This window comes from Peromyscus californicus, unplaced genomic scaffold (assembly GCF_007827085.1).
Source record: "Peromyscus californicus insignis strain IS unplaced genomic scaffold, ASM782708v3 Scaffold_4__1_contigs__length_199733344, whole genome shotgun sequence".
NCBI lineage: Eukaryota > Metazoa > Chordata > Mammalia > Rodentia > Cricetidae > Peromyscus > Peromyscus californicus.
In genome coordinates this window covers 155,789,206-155,808,030 of record NW_026294562.1, presented here as the reverse complement: position 1 = coordinate 155,808,030, position 18,825 = coordinate 155,789,206, and the positions used below count along the sequence as shown (strand labels likewise).

Genomic DNA, 18,825 nt, shown 5'->3' with positions numbered 1-18,825 from the left:
TTGGTCCTAGACCTAAAGGATATCGGGGATCTCCTCTCCCCACTTCTAGGCTGAGTCTGGCCAAGATTGGGAAAGGGGGAAACCAGTTACTTTGAGGTTTGCAGAATATCCTTTGATATGAGTCAGGCGAAGAGGGAAAAAAAAAAAACCTAAAATAAGGTTATAAAACTCAGAATTATTTAAAACAAATAATAGCTTTTACATTGGAATATACAAGGATTTTAAAAAACAAACAAAACTGTCTACTACTGACGCAACACAGGTGCTCTAGGAAGACAGGTCCGTCGTCCCCCCCCCCCCCCCCCCCCCCCCCCCCCCCCCCCCGGCTCCCGTTGCACGGCGTTGGATTCTCCCGGATAACCCCATTTGGGACCCAAAGTCTGGAGCAAGAGAAACCCGAGGTTTAGCGCAGGCCCAGAGCAAGCACAAACACGCTGCGCCCTGCAGTGACCTCTTCCAGGCTCTGGGCCGGCTCCTCTGCACACCTCTCGGCCACCCAGCCTCACTTCCCAGCCCTTTATAAATATGCATATGCATGAAGCCTCAGAGACGGGGGGGGGGGGGGGGGGGGCAGGCTTCCCCGCCCCTTTTCTTTTTGAGGGAAAATTAAGCACAATGACAAATTTAGTTATTCATGCAAACCATGAGCCTGCTATCCTGATTATGCTGGACGCAAACTGTGAGTATCTGAGTGCCTGCGCTCTCATCAAAGGCGCCATCGGGCTGCAAGAGCCCCGGCCCTGTCCTCTTGGCCACTGCCTTTGTACTCACGTCACGACCAGAGAGGCCGGCCATCTCCCTCTGACTGTGCGCTCCAAACGCAGGGACCCCTCCAAGCTTTATTTTAAAGGATTAATTAACCTTGTGAGATTGGTGGGGGGAAACTCCACCTGGCTATCTGTGCATGAAAGCATCCGCTCACCAGAGTATTTTAAGCCCACGGTGAAGACCATATGGTATTTCAAAGAACAGAAGTTGAAAGTACGGTACATATTTATTCCTTCCACAGAGTGCATGAAAGGGTTTAAGTATTTTATTAAAGCCTGTATGTGCAGGCATGTGTGCGCACGTCTGTGTGTGTGTGTGTGTGTGTGTGTGTGTGTGTGTGTGTGCGCGCGCGTGCGTGCACGTGTGTGCTCATGAAGTGAACAGAAATCTACTTGACGCATGGAAAAAATAAATTACACAGATTTATTTTCATCTCTCTGCCAAGCCACCCCATAGCAACAGTGAAAACTTGGTCTATGTAAACTCGAGAAAACAAGAAATATTTTATCAAGTCGACTCAACTCATAGGGCTACTGCCAATTTTTCCTTTTCCATTTTTTTTTTTTTTTTACAAAAAAACCACCATCAGTCCCCTGAAGTCCTTGGGCCAGGCTGAGGGAAGACAGCGCAAGTTCAGGGCCACTGGATCACAGCAAAGCTGTGAGAACCTCGGTGCAACACTTCATAGGGTTGTCCCAAGACCAAAAAGAGAACTGTGTGGTAAGTACTCAGAACAGCAACTCTGGACACAGAGCAAGAAGCACAAGATTTTTATCTTGCAGACCCCTAGCTCTGGAATGTGAAAAGGTCTGTGGATTTGATCCCACTCCCTTCTGTACCTAAAGTTCTATCCTAGTCCATCAGGAAGCAAGGCTTCCTATTTAAGTAATTAGCTTGGGTTGGATTAACGCCATCCCTAACGGGTCACCATGACAACTTCTGACCAACCAGAGTTCGGTATCTCCCTGGCCTCCAGGACCTGGTCAGGGAATGGTCAAAAGACCCAAAGCAGGCCTGCTCCTTGAATTACTGGGGAAAGAGGCTCTCCTGTGGGGACAGAATTCTCAAGTCAGGAATGTAAAGCTCTTTGCTAGCCTAGTTGTGGGTAAAAATCATATGTACTGGGGCTGGAGGGAGGGCTCAGCAGTTAACAGTGCTTTCACAGTGGACCTCAGTTTGGTGGCCAACACCCACATGGCAGTTTAGAATCATCTATAAACAACTCCAGTTCCCAGGGACCTGTAGCTCTCTTCTGGCCTCTGTAGGCAACAAGCACATGTACAGGCAAGACAACAGGGTTTCTCTGTGTGTAGCCCAGGCTATCTTGGGACTTACTCTGTAGACCAGGCTAGCCTCGAACTCTTAAAGATCCTCCTGCCTCTGCCTCCCAAGTGCTGGGATTAAAGGTGTGTACCACCACCACCCAGATGTATAGATAGATAGATAGATAGATAGATAGATAGATAGATAGATAGATAGATAGATTGAATGACTGGTTGGTTGGTTGATTGATTGATTGATTGGTTGATTGATTGATTGATTATCAGTTCCTTTTGTATTTCTGTGACAAAATTCCTGACAGAAGTGACTTAAGGAGGAAATGTTTAGCTGGCTCACTGCTTCATGGACCTAACTCTTCTTCCTTAACTTATCCATAAATCTGACCAACCTAGAGACAAAATAATAATAATAAAGAAAGAAGAGCCTGGCGGTGGTGGCGCACGCCTTTAATCCCAGCACTCGGGAGTCAGAGCCAGGCAGATCTCTGTGAGTTCGAGGCCAGCATGGTCTACAGAGTGAGTTCCAGGAAAGGCGCAAAGCCACACAGAGAAACCCTGTCTCGAAAAACCAAAAAAAAAAAAAAAATAATAATAATAATAATAATAATAATAATAATAATAATAATGAAAGACCCCCGTTTGGAGTCTTCCCTCTGGAGAGACCCTCGCCCAGAGATCACACCGAGACCACAAGTCAGATGCAACAGCAAGAGGCTTTATTCAAGAACACGGGTACCCGGGGCGATACAGTCCCTCCAGAGGCTGAAGAGACTGGCGCGCCGTCGGGCTGGAGTGGAGGGTTTTTATAGGGTTGGGCAGCGGAAGGGCGGGTACAGAAGCAGGAAGCATAGTTTACAGGGTTCTGATTGGACGATTCGTATGAGGCCAGGTTCAAACTCAGGACAGCTCGTGGTTTCCCCCCCCCCCGCCCCCCAGCTCGACACGCCTGCTGACTTGGCTCTTATCCAGGGTACAAGTTGTTTTTCTGACCTTTAGTACCCTGTTCTGGGGCCAGGTGGCCGACCGCAGATACCCTGTTTGTTCCTGTGCCTATGAACTTTCCCCGTACTTTTCAGGCCTTGCTCAAAAATGGCGTTAGGCTAAGCAAGTATGCTGGGGCCCTTTCAATAATAATAATAATAATAATAAAGAAGGAAGGAAGGAGAGAGAGAGAGAGAAAGAGAGGGGGAGGGAGGGAGGGAAGGCAAGAGGGAGAGGGAGGAAGGGGAGGGGGAGAGGGGAGGGGTAAAGGGAGAGAGAGGAAACAGGGAGAATACCAAACCACTCTGTCCTCTCCAACTGGGGTTCTGCCTGCAGTTCCCAAACTTGTCAGAGGGGGCGCAATGAGTCCTGCACCTGAGATCTGATGGAGGTGGAGCCTCTTGAGCAAGTCTTTGGAGGAGTTTGAGGATTAGGAAGAGACTTCCAGAAGATACACAATCCTGATGCACAATCCCAGGAAGGCATTTATGGCCTCATCAGTTCACTAAGAGCCCACAGACTTTGAAATCCCCCAGACCTCCTTTTACACCAATACTCTAAAGATAAAGACTCCAGGCAGCCTCCAGCCGTCTATGTTTGCCTTCTTGACTTTGGGGGTGAGAGAGTTTATTCCAGTCATAAGATCTAAGTGTGAAAACGCAATTTTCTCTATGATTTGCTTCCAGGTGCTTTGTTCAGTTATGTCAGATTTCAACTCAGACACTTTTCTTTTTACTGTTTGGGTTGTTTGTTGTTGAAACAAAGCTTCACTATACAGCCCAAGCTGGCCTCTAACTCAACATCCTCCTGCCTCGGCCTCCCAAATGCTGAAATTACAGGCATGTGCCACCATGTATGGCTCCCTCAGTCACCTTAGATTATCCTCTCCACCTGCTTTTTCTTCCGAGTTCCTAAGGCCAACAGAGTCAGAGCTTGAGTGACACTGTCTTGAGAAGTATTTGTCTGGCCTATCCAGTTTCATGCCTCAGAAGTCCTGCTCTGCTCACAGCTAAATAACACATAATAGTCACACACACAACAATGGTGAAATTGAATTTTCAACCACCATCCTCTGCAAGGGAACTGAAGCCACACATATGGTAAGAATTAAGCCAGGTTTAGTGCCTACTTAAATGTACTCTTCAGATTTGAATGTTGCCCAGAGTGCCAGCATGGTGGCCCACACTTGTAATCCTAGCACTGGGAGTCCAAGACAGGCAGATCAAAAGTTAAAGGTCAACCTGGGCCACAAAGTGAGTGGAGTGTTGTGGGAGATGATGGAAATATAGTATATGTGTAAAATATGTTTGCACATAGCAAACATCACATTAAACACTGTAAATGTATACTATTATTTTCTAGTTGTCTCTTAAAAATAGACCTGCTGGGCTTGTAGCACATGCCTTTAATCCCTGCACTCTGGAGGCAGAGGCAGGCAAAGCTCTGTGAGTTTGAGAGTAGCCTTGGTCCATGGTACAAATTCCAAGAAAGCCAGGGCTACACAAAGAGACCCAATCTCGAAAAAATCAAAACAAAAGAAAGGAAGGAAGGAAAAGAAAGAAAGAAATCAATCAATCAATCCCCGAGGTTATGTGGGAATTCATTTGCTGGGAGGTGCACAGACCTTTAATCCTAGTACCCAGATGGATCTCTGAGTTCAAGACCAGCCTGGTTTAGAGAGGGAGTTCCAGGACAACCAGGGCTACACAGGGTCCTGGCTACACCTGTCTTGAAAAAACAAACAAACAAAAAGCACAGAGAAGGGGGTTCAATATTTCAGTGCTCTCCAAATTCTACAAAGTCTCCAACACCTTATCACAACATGGAAAAAACCAGGGAACTGCCTGACATAGGAAAACATAAGTCAACTCCAGAGAAAATAAATAGATACAAACACAATGTAGCTTTAGATGATGAAATTAGCCATTACTTTAAAATTTATTTTTATTTTGTGTATGTTGAATGTTTTTCTTGCATGCATGTCTGTATACCATGTGAATGACTGTTGTCCAGGGAGGCCAGAAGAAGGTGTTGGATCCCCAGGAACTGGAATTAAGAATAGTTGTGGCCAGTAATGGTCCATGCCTTTAATCCCATGTATGGGAGACAGAGGCAGGCAATCTCTGTGAGTTCAAGTGCCTGGTCTACTTAGTGAGTCTCAGGACAGCCAGACCTACAAAGTGAGACCCTATCTTGAAAAAAATAAATAACAAACAAATGAGAGAGGGGAGGGAGAGGAAAAAGAAGAGAAAGAAAGAGAAAACAAAACCAAAGGATGGTGGTGAGCTGCCATGTGCTGGAGACTGAACCCAGCACCTTTGCAAGAGCAGTCAGTTCTTAGCCTCTGAGCCATTTCTCCCATACCCTTTATTATTCTTTGAAAAATTATGTGTGGATGTTGGGTGTCAGAGGAGTTCAGAAGAGGGTGTCAGATTCTCTGGAATTGAAGTCACAAGCTATTGCAAGCCACCACGTGGGTTCTGGAAACCAAACTCTAGCCCTCTGCAAAAGTAGCAAGTGCTATTAACCACTGAGCCATCTCTCCAGCACCAGCCATTAATGTTTAAAAACAGTTAACAGGTTCAATATTCCTTATCCGAAATGCTTCAAACCAGCAATGTCTTGGATTTTAGATTTTTCCCTTTTTTCCTTCCTTCCTTCCCTTCTTTTTCTTCCATTCTTTCCTCCTCCCTTCTTTCCTTCCTTCCTTCCCCTCTCTTTTTCTTCCCTTCTTTCTTTCGTGTGTGTGTGTGTGTGTGTGTGTGTGTGTGTGTGTGTGTGTGTGTGTCTGAGAGAGAGAAAGAGAGAGAGAGAGAGAGACAGACAGACAGACAGACAGACAGAGACATAGAGAGAAAGTGAGTGACCAGGTCCTTTAATAACACTGGCATTTGAAGGTGGAATGGGAGACCCAACAGCAATGCACAGAACAAGGAAATTCCTCACATTTATAGACCTTAGGGGGAGCTTAGGAGGAGGGGTCTCTGAGCTTAGAGGGAGGGGTCCCTGGCCTTAGAGGAAGTGGTACCTGATCATAAAGGAAGGGGTCCCTGGTCTTAGAGGGAGGAGTCTCTGAAGTTAGAAGGAAGGGTCTCTGATTTTAGAGGGAGAGGTCCCTGAGTTCAGCAGTTTAGGGAAGGTACTAGATAGGACATAAGGTGTGGCTGATCCCCTCTTTAGAGGCAACCTCTGGGATTCTAGCCTTTTTGCTTATATACATAAAGAAGAATGACTTCATAGAACAGAGGTTAGAGGTAGGTGGGGTCCAGTTTATGGTTGTCAACTTTAATTCGGGCTACTACCTGCAGAAAATGGAGCATTGTGGGAGTTAAAGTCAAGCCCTTACCCTCTCCATCCTATGCCATTTGGTCCATTGGTGGTTCCTTAGTCAAGAGCTGAGGTCTCTCCTCAGGATTCTCCAAGAGGTACTCCTCTGAGATGGGATTCAGAATTGAACTCAGAGTTGACTCAGTGGTTAGGAGCGCTTTGAGGGGACCCAGGTTCCATGCCCAGCTCCCACATCAGATGACTTACAACTGTCCTGTGACTCCGGTTCCAGGGGATCTTACCCCCTCTTCTGGTCTCCACAGGAAACTGCACAGAGATGCCCCCCACACACACACACACACAACAGACACATAAGCAATATATATATTACTTGGGTTGGAGAGATGGTTCAGTGGTAAGAGCATTTAATGCTCTGCCACAAGACCCAGGTTCCATTCTCAGCACCCACATGACATCTGTAATCTAGATTCCAGGGGATCCAATATTCTCTTCTAGCCTCTGTGGGCACCAGATATGCATGTGGCGCACAGACATACCCTCAGGCAAAATACACATACACATAAAATAAAATAAAAATAAATTTTAAGGTAAATTTAAGTAAATTTTACTGACTGGAGGTGGAGCAAGGATCTGGGAAAAGTTAGAGGAAGAATTGGGTGAACATGATAAAAATACATTGGATACATGTATAAAATTCTCAAATAATTAATAAACTATGTATATGAAGATTTTTGTTGTTTGTTTTTTGAAACAGGGTCTTATCTATCCTGGAGATCACTATGTAGACCAGGCTGGTCTCAAACTCACGAAGATCCTCTAGACTCTCCCTCCTGAGTACTGGAATTAAAGGCGTGCCCAGTATGTATATATTTTTACAAAGAGCTGAACTCATATCTGATTGAAGTGTAGGGTGTGTTGTCCTTGCATTCCAGGAGCTGGTTTTATCCTGGAAAAATGAACAGACACCTGATACTTTGGTGAAAGTGGGGGTGATAAGGAAGACCAGAGGAGTCCTGACCACAGAGGCTGGAGATTTAAGATGGAGAAGCAGACCCAATCAATCTTCTTGGTGGAGTCACAGGATGAAGATAAAGAAAATCCACCTGTAACAAGAGATGGCACCAGCGCCTCCTTTAAAAGTCCTGCAGCATCCAGGTCCTTGGTTCTCCAAGCTCTCAAGTGCCAGAGTTCTGCATCACATGCTTTAAACAATAAGAATTCTTTGCAGGTTTATTAGAGTGATGCACTAAGATAGATTTCACATGATTGGGTCCTTCAATAACACCCCCAAACACAAGGCAAAGAAGCTAGGATAGGAGATCTAACATCAACCTGCTGGATTTCATTAATGCACATGACTATACTAACATATGCATAATGAGCTCTTTGGAGTCAAGACCTAAGTCTGAGCACATGTATGTTTCATGTACACCATTTATATATAGCCTTAAGTAATTATATACAATATGTATAGCACTCCTATGTTTGGACTGAGGCCTGTCTTATAAAGTCAGGGCTAGAATTTTCCACTTGTGCCATCATGTGGGTGCTCAAAACTTTTGGATTTCAGGGTTGTGGATGTGGTTTAGTAGTAGAAGGATGCTTATGTAGTATTCATGAAGCCCACAAAAAAAATAATAATTGAATTTCAGAGCATTTCAGATTTTAAGTTTTCAGACATGAGATATGCATATGTACAAGTATGTAGGAAAACCCAACCCAATAAAGGGATAAATATGCTAAAGGAAATACAAATTGTAGGATGCTCAAGAATGATGTCACTTCCTCTTGGAAATCCACTGGTTACAGCTCATGCATCTGTACTTGTAGACATTAGTGTCTGCTTCCATCTGGGTCAGAGATGTCAGAACACATGAGCCCCTCATATTCATGTAGAATAGGAGATCCTCTCTTGACAAACATCTTCCCCTGATTTATTTGTTTGTTTATTTACTTATTTATTTAAGACAGGGTTTCACTATGCTGCCCTGAGTATCCCTATTTAGACCAGGCTGGCACCAACTCAAAAAGTCCACCTGCATCTGCCTCCCTATTGCTGGGCTTGAAAGTGTGTGTCACTGTATTTAGAGGATAGCGGTTCCAGCTTTGACCTGGAAATACTAGCCCCATTGAGGCTTCGGTAACTGTCATGCCTACAAGGCAGAGCTGAGAGAGGACCCCTGAAGACCCGAGAGCCGGAGGGGCTGGCTCTTTTGGTTCCTGGACGCTGGAGGTAGACAGAGCAGAGTTCTCCAGAGAACACTGCTGGATGTGGTGGTATTGTGTTCCCTAAAATATTGTGCACCCTAATAATTTTATCTGGGGTCAGAGACAGAACAGCCACTAGATACAAAGGCTAGAAAATGGTGGCACTCACACCTTTGATCCTAGCATTCCAGAGGCAGAAATCCCTCTGGATCTCTGTGAGTTCATGGCCACACTGGAAACAGCCAGGCATGGTGACACACACCTTTAATCCCAGATAGTGAGCCTTTAATCCCAGGGAGTGAGGCAGAAAGCAGAAAGGTATATAAGGCGTGAAGATCAGGAACTAGAAGCATTTGGCTGGTTAAGCTTTCAGGCTTTTGAGCAACAGTTCAGCTGAGATTCATTTGGATGAGGACTCAGAGGCTTCCAGTCTGAGGAAACAGGATCAGCTGAGGCACTAGCAAGGTGAAGTTGGCTGTGGCTTGTTCTGATTCTCTGATCCAGCATTCACCCCAATAACTGGCCTCAGTTTGATTTTATTAATAAGGCCATTTAAGATTCATGCTACAGCTAGACTGCGCTTCACCTTTCCCAGACCCTGTAACCTATCCCTTCAATTGTAAGTTACCCCACAGAATAAACCTCCCTTTTAACTATGTGGAGTAGCCTTAATAATTCTACCAGTAACTGTGCCCAGCTGAGAAATCCATTCTTATCAGAGAGCACCTTCATAATATTAACTGTCTTAGTTACTTTTCTATTGCTGTGAAGACACTGTCACCAAGGCAACTAATAGAAAAACAGAGTTTCTTTGGGGCTTACAGTTTCAAAGGGTTAGAGCCCATGACCAGCATTGGGGAGAGCATGGCAGCAGTCAGGGAGCCATGGCACTGGAGCAGTAGCTAAGAGCTTACATCCTGATGCATAAAGCACTAGGCAGAGAGAGCTAACTAGGAATGATTGTGGGCTTTCAAAACCTCAAAGGCCAGTGACACATCTCCAACAAGGCCATACCTCTTAAGTTTTCCCAAACAGTTCTATCAACTGAGGACCAAGTATTAAAACATGAGCCTATGGGGGACATTCTCATTCAAAACTCCATACTAATATATCACTGTTTTACTTCACCACTCATAATTAGGTATTTAATCTATTTCATGTATATAAATATGTATAATATATATACACATATATATGGATAGATACACACACACACACACACACAGAGCTTGAAGATGTGTGGACACAACTTTACTTTTTCTCTGCTGTGGAAAGCTCGGACCCCTAATGCCAATTGGTAAATCAGGGTGTCTCACATCATAGCATTTCATCACCTAACATGACACATATAATTGATTTCTCTTGACACGTGTAATTGATTCACTCTGGACTCTTACACTATTCTATTTGTCTGTTTCTACACAAAGATCTCTCACTATGCCACTGCAATTTGTGATAACACCAGTACAGCAAGACATTCCTTTCTTCTTTTTCAAAATTGCCTTAGCAGATCATCGACCATTATTGTCCTACACCATAGATTATTTCCCTAATTCCAATACAACTAGATTGGAGTTCTTGTAATGAACTTGTATTGAATATGTAGGTCATCTGATAGAAAGCTTACATTCTTTTAAAGGTTCTAGTTTGGGTCGGGCAGTGAATCTCTGTGAGTTCGAGGCCAGTCTGGTCTATAAAGTGAGTTCCAGGACAGGCTCCAAAAGCTACACAGAGAAACCCTGTCTCGGGGGAAAAAAATTCTAGTTTGATTTCTGTTGCTGTGATAAAACATTCTGACCAAAAAAGAAATTGGAGAAGGGAGGAAAAGGGTTTGTTTGGCTTACAGGTTAACCCTTCATTGAAGGAAACCAAAGCAAGAACCTGGAAGCAGGAACTGAAACAGAGACCATGAAGGAACTCTGTTTCCTGACTTGCTCCCAGGTTCAGCTACTTTTCTTGTAAAGCCTAAATCCACCTGGCTAAGTATGACATCACCCATAGTGAGCTGGACCCACCTACATCAATTAACAGTTAAGAAGCCCTACCCCCACCCCACCTCCCACCCAACACTTCCCCACCCACCCACCCTGCGAACATGCTCATGGGCCAATCATTTGAGGTTCCCTTTTCCCATGTGCGTCAAGTTGATTACCCAGATTAGCCACTACAGTAAGACACTTCCTCCTTATTTACATATTCAAATCATTTTTAAAAGCTGCATATGGCCATTTCAGGTTTTTCTGCTAGCTCACTGTCCAAATTCTTCAGTATTGCAAAGGATATTGTATTTTTATTACATTCTCAAGAATTATAAATGAAGAGAGACCCATTACTGACTATATTCTCATTTTAAGCAAACTATCCTGTTACAGTCTTCTTAGTTTAGCTGATCTGTTGTTTTCTATGTTGATGATCATTTGACAACAATAAAGGGTGGCCTTTTTTTTTTCTCCCCCTGAAATGGGGTTTCTCTGTGTAGTAGCCCTGGTTGTCCTGGAATTCTCTTTGTAGACCAGGCTGGCCTTGAACTCACACAGATCCACCTGCCTCTGCCTCCCAAGTGCTGGGATTAAAGGCGTGCACCACCACATCCAGCAAGGGTGGCCCTTTTGGCTTCTAATCCTTTCATCACTCATGAAGTTTCCCACCTTACTACAGAGGCTGGGACCTTCAGTAACCCTTCCTCCATAGCTTCCATGTCTACATCCGGGGATTCAATCAACAGAAGACTTGGTTTCCAAGCTGTTCTGGAGTTGAGGCCCTTTTCTCCTTTCTTTTATGTGGACCTGTGCTGGGTGAAGATTGGACAGGCATTAATGCACTACAGCAACTTTTGGTTCTATGACAGGATTAACGGAGTGATATTTCACAATTCATCTATCAACCCTAATGAAGTGTTTCAGGAGGTGCCTGCCTGTGGACTGTGTTTGAGCATATGGTTACTGTGAATTTCTCTATTGTAGTCAGGACTGTAGCATCACTATGGTCAAGTAGATAGCAAGGAATTCTGCTGTCAAATCTGAGATAGCCCTGCCACATGGGACACAGACTGCGCACTCTTTTAGGTAAACTGAAAAGGAGAGAGAAGGAAACTGGCAATCTTGCTACACAGGAGGTTGATATGAGAATCTGCATGCAGAAGATGTGGAAGTCAGGGATGCTGTGCTCCAGTGCAGTCAGAGAGTTTGTTACAGACACTTGGTGCATTCACTGCATGAGAAGACATGTTTATCCTCCATAGAGAAGCAATGTGGACTCTGTGCAGAGTGTTTAGGAGTGAGGATCTGATGTGTGACTTTGTAGAAATCTGTAAAACTGGGTGAGGATGAATGAAATCCCAACTCTCATCCATTTAAAAAAATAAATTAATTTGTAATTTTAAATAAAATGGCATGTTGCCTACTTATAATCTCCCCTTTTTACAAAAGAGCTAACCCTGCTTTTACATGGAATATTATTTATTAATAAAATGTTTCCTATTTAAAAAAATTTCAGTGTTGGGGAGATAGCTCATCAGTAAAGTGCTTGCCTTGCAAGTGTGAGGACCTAAGTTTGAACTTCAGAACTCACATTAAAACAAATAAATAAGCCGGGCGGTGGTGGCGCACGCCTTTAATCCCAGCATTCGGGAGGCAGAGCCAGGCGGATCTCTGTGAGTTCGAGGCCAGCCTGGACTACCAAGTGAGTTCCAGGAAAGGCGCAAAGCTACACAGAGAAACCCTGTCTCGAAAAACCAAAAAAAAAATAAAATAAATAAATAAATAAGAAGCAGCCAGGCACAGTGGCCTAAGCTTGCTCACAGTGCTCCAGAGGTGAGACAGAATTTTTAGAGCTTGCTAGCAGCTACAAGAGCATACTTGGAAAGTTCTAGGCAAGTGAAACACCCCGTCCTGAGGAATACCACAAGAAATTGTCCTCTGAACCACACACACACACACACACACACACACACACACACACACACACACCAATATTGGCACACACACATTTGCACACAAAGATATACACACCAGTATCTGCCCACAAGTAGATACATACACACCTGCAATCTGCATGCACACACACAAACCAGTATCTACACACACGAGTGCACACACACACAAACACACCCACATCTGCACATGCAGGTGCATACACACCACTCCATAGGAAATTCCAATTTATGTTCTTTCCTTGTCATTATTCCCTAAACAATAGAGTATAATATATAACATATATTATGGCATTAGGTATGATAATCTAGAGACACAGAAGGCTATAACAAGTTACATGAAGATACTACAGTATCCTCTGTAAGGGTCAAGCATCCTCAATTTTGATCATTTCGGTGGTCCTGGAACCCAACCCCCAAGGATTCCATGAACAGAGGTAGAGCCAGAGAATACCATTGCCTTTTTCCTGTCTATCATTTTAATGAAGAGATTTGGATTTCTACATACAGGTAATGAATGAAATAATTTAGAAATGTTAGGTAGACTTAAGGAAAGACAAGAATAGTGGATCTTCTAAAAGTCCAAGCAGATACAAGTGTGAGGCACTTTTAGGGCCACAGACATGAGTATAGCAGAGAATGAAGGGAAGGGAGGTTTTCTTTCTTTCTTTCTTTCTTTCTTTCTTTCTTTTTCTTTCTTTCTTTCTTTCTTTCTTTCTTTCTTTCTTTCTTTCTTTCTTTCTTTCTTTCTTTCTTTCTTTTTCTTTCTTTCTTTCTTTCTTTCTTTCTTTCTTTCTTTTTCTTTCTTTTTCTTGGTTTTCAAGACAGGGTTTCTCTGTGTAGTAATGGCTGTCCTAGAACTCGCTCTGTAGACCAGGCTGGCCTCGAACTCACAGAGATCCACCTGCCTCTGCCTCCCAAGTGCTGGAATTAAAGGTGTGTGCCACCACCAACCGGCTTTCTTTTTTTTTTTTTTTTTTTTTTTTTTTTGAGACACGGTTTCTCTGTGTAGTTTTCTCTGAGACACAGCTGTCCTGGAACTCATGCTGTAGACTAGGCTGGCCTTAAACTCAGAGATCTGCCTGCCTCTGCCTCCTGAGCGCTGAGATTAAAGACATGCACCACTACCACACCCAGAGGGAGCGGAGATTCTAAGGCATTTAAATTTCGGAGTCATCAAGACTAATTGTCTCTGTCTGAGGCTTAACCATCTGTGATGCCAATCACTGCAGAGACCAGGTGAGACACAAATTTCGGAGAAGAAAAAGGGGTTCCTCTTTATACGTGTTGGCTTAAAAGGGATTGTGATGCATCCAGGGAGGAGTCTGATACTGGTAAAGACAGAAACACATGATTTTGGAGCAGCAGGTCTACACAGGAAGATTTATGGAAGCTGGGCTTGACTGTAATATCAGCTGTTTAGGAAGCTGAGGCAGAATGATCACAAATTCGATGCCAGCCTGGGCCTAACAGAGGGACTTCAGGGCTAGCCTGGGTCTACGGAGAGATTTCAAGGCAGACCTGGGCAAACTTGGTTTCTAAATAGTAAAAGTGAAAATGGCCATTAGTGGGGCCAGTAGTAGGGCACATGCACAGCACACCTGAGGCCTAGGTTCAATCCCTAGTATAAAAGAGAAAGTGGGAGTAAATAAAGGAAGAGAAAGAGAAATAAGGGGGGAAATAGGTGTAATGAGCCTCAATGGTATCACAAAGCCAAAATGGATGACGCATGAGGCCTGCACCGCACCAAGCCAGAAGAGCAGAAGAAATAGCAGGAGGGCAAGGGAAGAGAATGCCTACAGTAGCGGCAGGAAAGCAGGTCCCAAAGCAGAACAGTCCCGAGGCGCCTGCGCTTGTGCCACACCCCGGACCCGCCCTCTTCAGCCCCGCCCACGCGTTGCCCTCCTCGGGAGCCGGTGAGCACGCCTGGCCCCGCCCCTACCCGTCCAGCCCCGCCCCTCGCGGTGTGCCGCGCAGCCACGCGGAGGCCCAGTGTTCTGCCTGCCCAAACAGCGTTCCGCTTAAGCTCAGCTATGTTATAGCAGCGGGTAGCATTAGCTCACTACTGCGCAGCCGCACAGATGTGGGGCGGAGTCGAGGGGTGGAGCGGGCGCGGAGGCGGAGGCTGGGGGGCGGGCTCTGAGGTCACGTGGGTAAACATGCCGCACGTGGAGTACAGTCTGAGCCAGGAGGGCGGGGCCGCGGACTCCGAGGAAGGAGGCGGGTAGGCTCTGCGCGCGCAGGGAGGTCTTGGGCGGCGGGGGCGCGGGTGGCCTGGTTCTGGCCGAATTTCAGTTCCTCCATCCTATTGCACTGTGACCGCTGTGGCCAGGCCAGGCCCTAGAGGACGGAACCACCCTATATGATAACACCACACGGTGCGCTCTTTCCCATTTCACAGATGAGGTAAAGAAACTTGTCCCAAGCCACGTGGCTGGAGAGTGGAGCCACCAGAATCCGCCTAGGCAGCTGAGCTTCTGGGGCTTGCTCAGTGGCTTGCGTTGCAGGGACTCTGGGGTCTGACTCCTGTGTCCTGCCCTTGCCCTTGGGGCTGCATGTGGCCGGCCAACATGGTGAGGCTTGCTGCCCGTGAGCAATGAAGTGACTAGGGTGCCTGCTTCCCTAGCAGTCTAGAGGCGGGCGCATGCCAAACCGTCGAGATCGTTTCCGCCTGGGTGTGGCGGAGACATTGCGGTGGTCCAGACCCCTGGCCCCGCATCGCTGCTTCCTGGACATCCCTTCCTCTATTTCTTTGCTCCTTTCTTCTCCCTGAGACACGCAGAACTCCTTTCAGAGGCGACGCCCAATGCATTGGGCTCCTATCCTTCTGCCCCAAAGGGCCTCCTTCCTCTCCTTGTCCTCCTCCTCTCCCATCTGTGCCGCGTGACCAGGGGGAGGCGCCGTACAAGGCGCAGTCCAGGCGTGGGGCCCAGCCAAGCTGTCATCCCAGACTGGCGGGCCTGAGGAGGCCTAAAAGGGGGAGTCGAGGGCTTGGGACTGGTAGGAAGCATGCTCCAGGCAGAAGGGCTCAGCTGCCAAGAGTCCTGGGGAGGAATGCGCGCCCCCTGCAGGCTTAGGCGACTAGGTCTTGTGGCCCTGAAAACCCATACCTGGGCCCCTCCCAATTTTGCGTTTGAGGGTTCAGGAACTTGTTAATAGGACATTCCATTAACCCGACCAAGGCTCCCAGGCAGCTCAATGTAGCAGCAGGCCCTGAAGCCAGGCTGAGTGTCTGACCTTTGGCAAATTGCTGAACCTCTCTTTTTGTTTCTCCAGATTCATTTACCCATATGCCAGCTTCTGTAATGTCCCTCTCTGATGATGTCTTTGTTTTCCCTTGTCCTCTAACCAGCATCCCTACATATTCAGCCACGTGTGTTCTCCCCGTGCCTCCCAGAACAGCCATGGGGTGTTGGGCTTATATCGTGTAGTACAAAGGCTTTCTGGAGAGAAATCCTAGCTTGGAGATTTGGCTAGGGAAGAGCCTCCTGGGCTGTCTCTTTCACCTGAGTGAGGTTGAGGAAGAGGAATATGGAAGCCCAAACACTGGGAGCCCTAGGACACAGCAAAAAGGAAAAATTAGCAGAACCCTGCCGGGTTGTGCCCAGCCCTGAGGCTGAGGGGTGAACAGGCTTCCCCCAGGCCAGTCACTGAGACCATCATAATGGGGTTGTAACTCCATTATGGGGAATGGGTGAATATGGCTTCCCAGCTACAGCAAAAATCCTGCTGTGAAATGCAGGATGCAGCTGTTCACTGGCTCATCTCTGCTGCAGCGCAGGCCTTAACCAGGTTCTGTGCTATTTCTGCATTTGCTGCTTTTGCCCGACCACTGACAACCCCCCACCCCCTTCTGTGGAATCAGGTAGTTCTGATGGGCTGACTCCAACCCCAGGGACTGATGCATGCTGCATGCCTGGCCTGCCCCAGCTCTGCATTCCTTGGCCACAATGATTAGGGACTCTTCAGCTAGAGATTCTGAGAAGGAAGTTCTAGCTGGCAGGAATGTCAACCTTAAAGATAATGGAAAATACCAAGTAGAGAATGGATGTCGGCACAGAACAAAGCCAAGCTGGGCAAGGAGGACTGCCTCTCAACACCCAGATGGAGGCACACCTGAAACACGTAGCATTATACCTTGGCTATTTTTCTTAATTCATAAATTTTGTATTTCTCCTCCTGGCAATTGTTCCACTTTAAATTTATCTCATCTGACTCTTTAGAGACCAAAGACCCCAGCTACCACTTCTGAATGAAATTTGGGACTTCAGGTCACATGGTTCATCAGAGTTCGGTCTGTCTACATATCTTCCATGGTGTATAGGGCAGGTTACCTGCTTTAACTTTTCCCCATCTGTTGAGCAGTGCTCAATAGATGACCCTGAGAGAGTGCTCTCTGGGCTCCTTTCTGGGTCTGTCTTGATCCATAACTATAATCTTGGGGCGCAGAACCTTTGTTCTCAGCTAAAGGAAGGTGAACTAGCCATTGGTCTTCTTCCATGGCTGGCTGGGATTTGGCGTTGCCCTCCTACTCTTGGCTTGCACTAGTCTAAATGGCAGGTCCTTCTCTGCTCTTGTTGGTCACCTAACCCATTCTAACCATTCTGCCGCTCCCTTGGGCCCTCTCATAGATACCGTATGACCAGTCTTGAGTAGTGCCTGAGAGATGCATTTCAACTCTTAACTTTACTCCTCTAGATCCCGAGTCCCACACAAAGGCTTAGACACTCTGGGCACTTCTAAAATCACATCCAAAGGCCACAGCTGTTACCCACCAGCAAGCCAGAGGGTGGGAAGTGTGAACACACAGGAGGGGAGAGGATGCAGTGCAGAGATACAGACGGTACGCCTCCCAAAATGTGCTGCCGCACATCTGCCCAGAGAAAAAGGGAGGCTCAGAATCGCCAGCTTTTTGTTATTTTTACTTTTTGGTGCGAGGGGCCATCTGTGCAGGTTTGAGCTTGTCTGGAGGCAACCGGGGTTGCAGATGAAATTCAAATACAGGCTTCCTTCACAGGCTGTCATGCAGAGACTTCCTCCAGGAGCTGGGATGACAGTGCTGGGATTTTTTTCAATAGCATCAGAGCATGCCAGGGTCCAGCAGCTGTGCACAAGGAACCTTCTACCAGCACACCAGCCACTTCAGCCACAGTCCTCTCAGCAAAGGCTCAGGAAGCCTGTGCTCACCAATCCAATGGAGGGAACAGGCTGGCGATGCCAGAGTTGGGGTGGGGGTGGATCTGATGCCCCACACTGGCACCGTGGTGCACCAAAAATGCCTCCGTGAACATGCTCTTGTGGGCTTGGCCTCATCATATTCCTATGGCCTTTGTTTCCCTCCTCCTTGTATTCCACCCTCCCTTCCTTTTTTGTGCTACTGGGAATTGAACCAAGGACCTCTGTGTATGCTAGACAGTCTACTGAGTTACAGCCCCAGCCTGCTTTTTTCTTTTCTTTCTTTCTTTCTTTCCTTGGTTTTTTGAGACAGGGTTTCTCTGTGTAGCTTTGCACCTTTCCTGGAACTCACTCCGTAGTCCAGGCTGGCCTTGAACTCACAGAGATCCACCTGGCTCTGCTTCCCGAGTGCTGGGATTAAAGGTGTGCGCCACCACCGCCTGGCCTTCTTTTTCCTTTTTATTTTGAGACTTGCTGGGCTACCCAGGCTGTCCCTGACCTTTCAATCTTCTTGCCACAGCCTCCTGAGTACTTGCGATTACAGGCTATGCCATCAGGCTCAGCAGGACCCTAATTTTATGACTGCCTACTGTCTGGTACCTGTACCCCAACCCCCATCAGCCTATGCTGATGAAGTTCATATTCACTTAATAACACAGTTTCTTGTTGCTCTCATTTAGAGCAGAAAATGCTGGGTACTGGACAGATGCTTTCTTGAGGCCTCTCCCCTGCCCTGACTCCTTCATGGGGTTCTGCTCATTAGGGAAGGAAGAGAAGCACAGGCAAGTTTCGAAAGTCTTCCATGACATTCCTGACACCTCAGCCTAGGGCTTGGGGTAAGAGGGCAATGACAGGTAGCCAGATAAATTCAGTGTAATAACAGCGAGGACCAAGAGAATTCAAACCCCAGATTTCTTTCCTCCTTCCCTCTTGCTCCTTTTCCCTCCTTCCCTCTCTCTGTCTCTCCCCCCGCCCACCCCAACCCCCCCCCCCCCCCCGGTGCCTCCCTTCCTACTGTCCCCCCTTGTCCTCTCCTCCCTCCTGCTCACTTTTCTCTGTTCCTTCATAAGGAGCCCTTGCTGGGGTGGGTACACACATTTAATTCTAGCTCTCAGGAAGCAGAGGCAAGCAGATTGCTGTGAGTTCAAAGACAACTGGTCTACATAGTGAATTCTAGGGACACATAGTAAGACT

The 18,825-nt window shown here is 46.5% G+C and overlaps 1 long non-coding RNA gene across 1 annotated transcript in view; it reads left to right on the top strand.

Annotated features, from left to right (window-relative positions):
• Positions 1 to 18,825, top strand: part of LOC128125457 (uncharacterized) — a 48,187-nt gene that overhangs the window by 21,922 nt on the left and 7,440 nt on the right. The window lies entirely within an intron of this gene.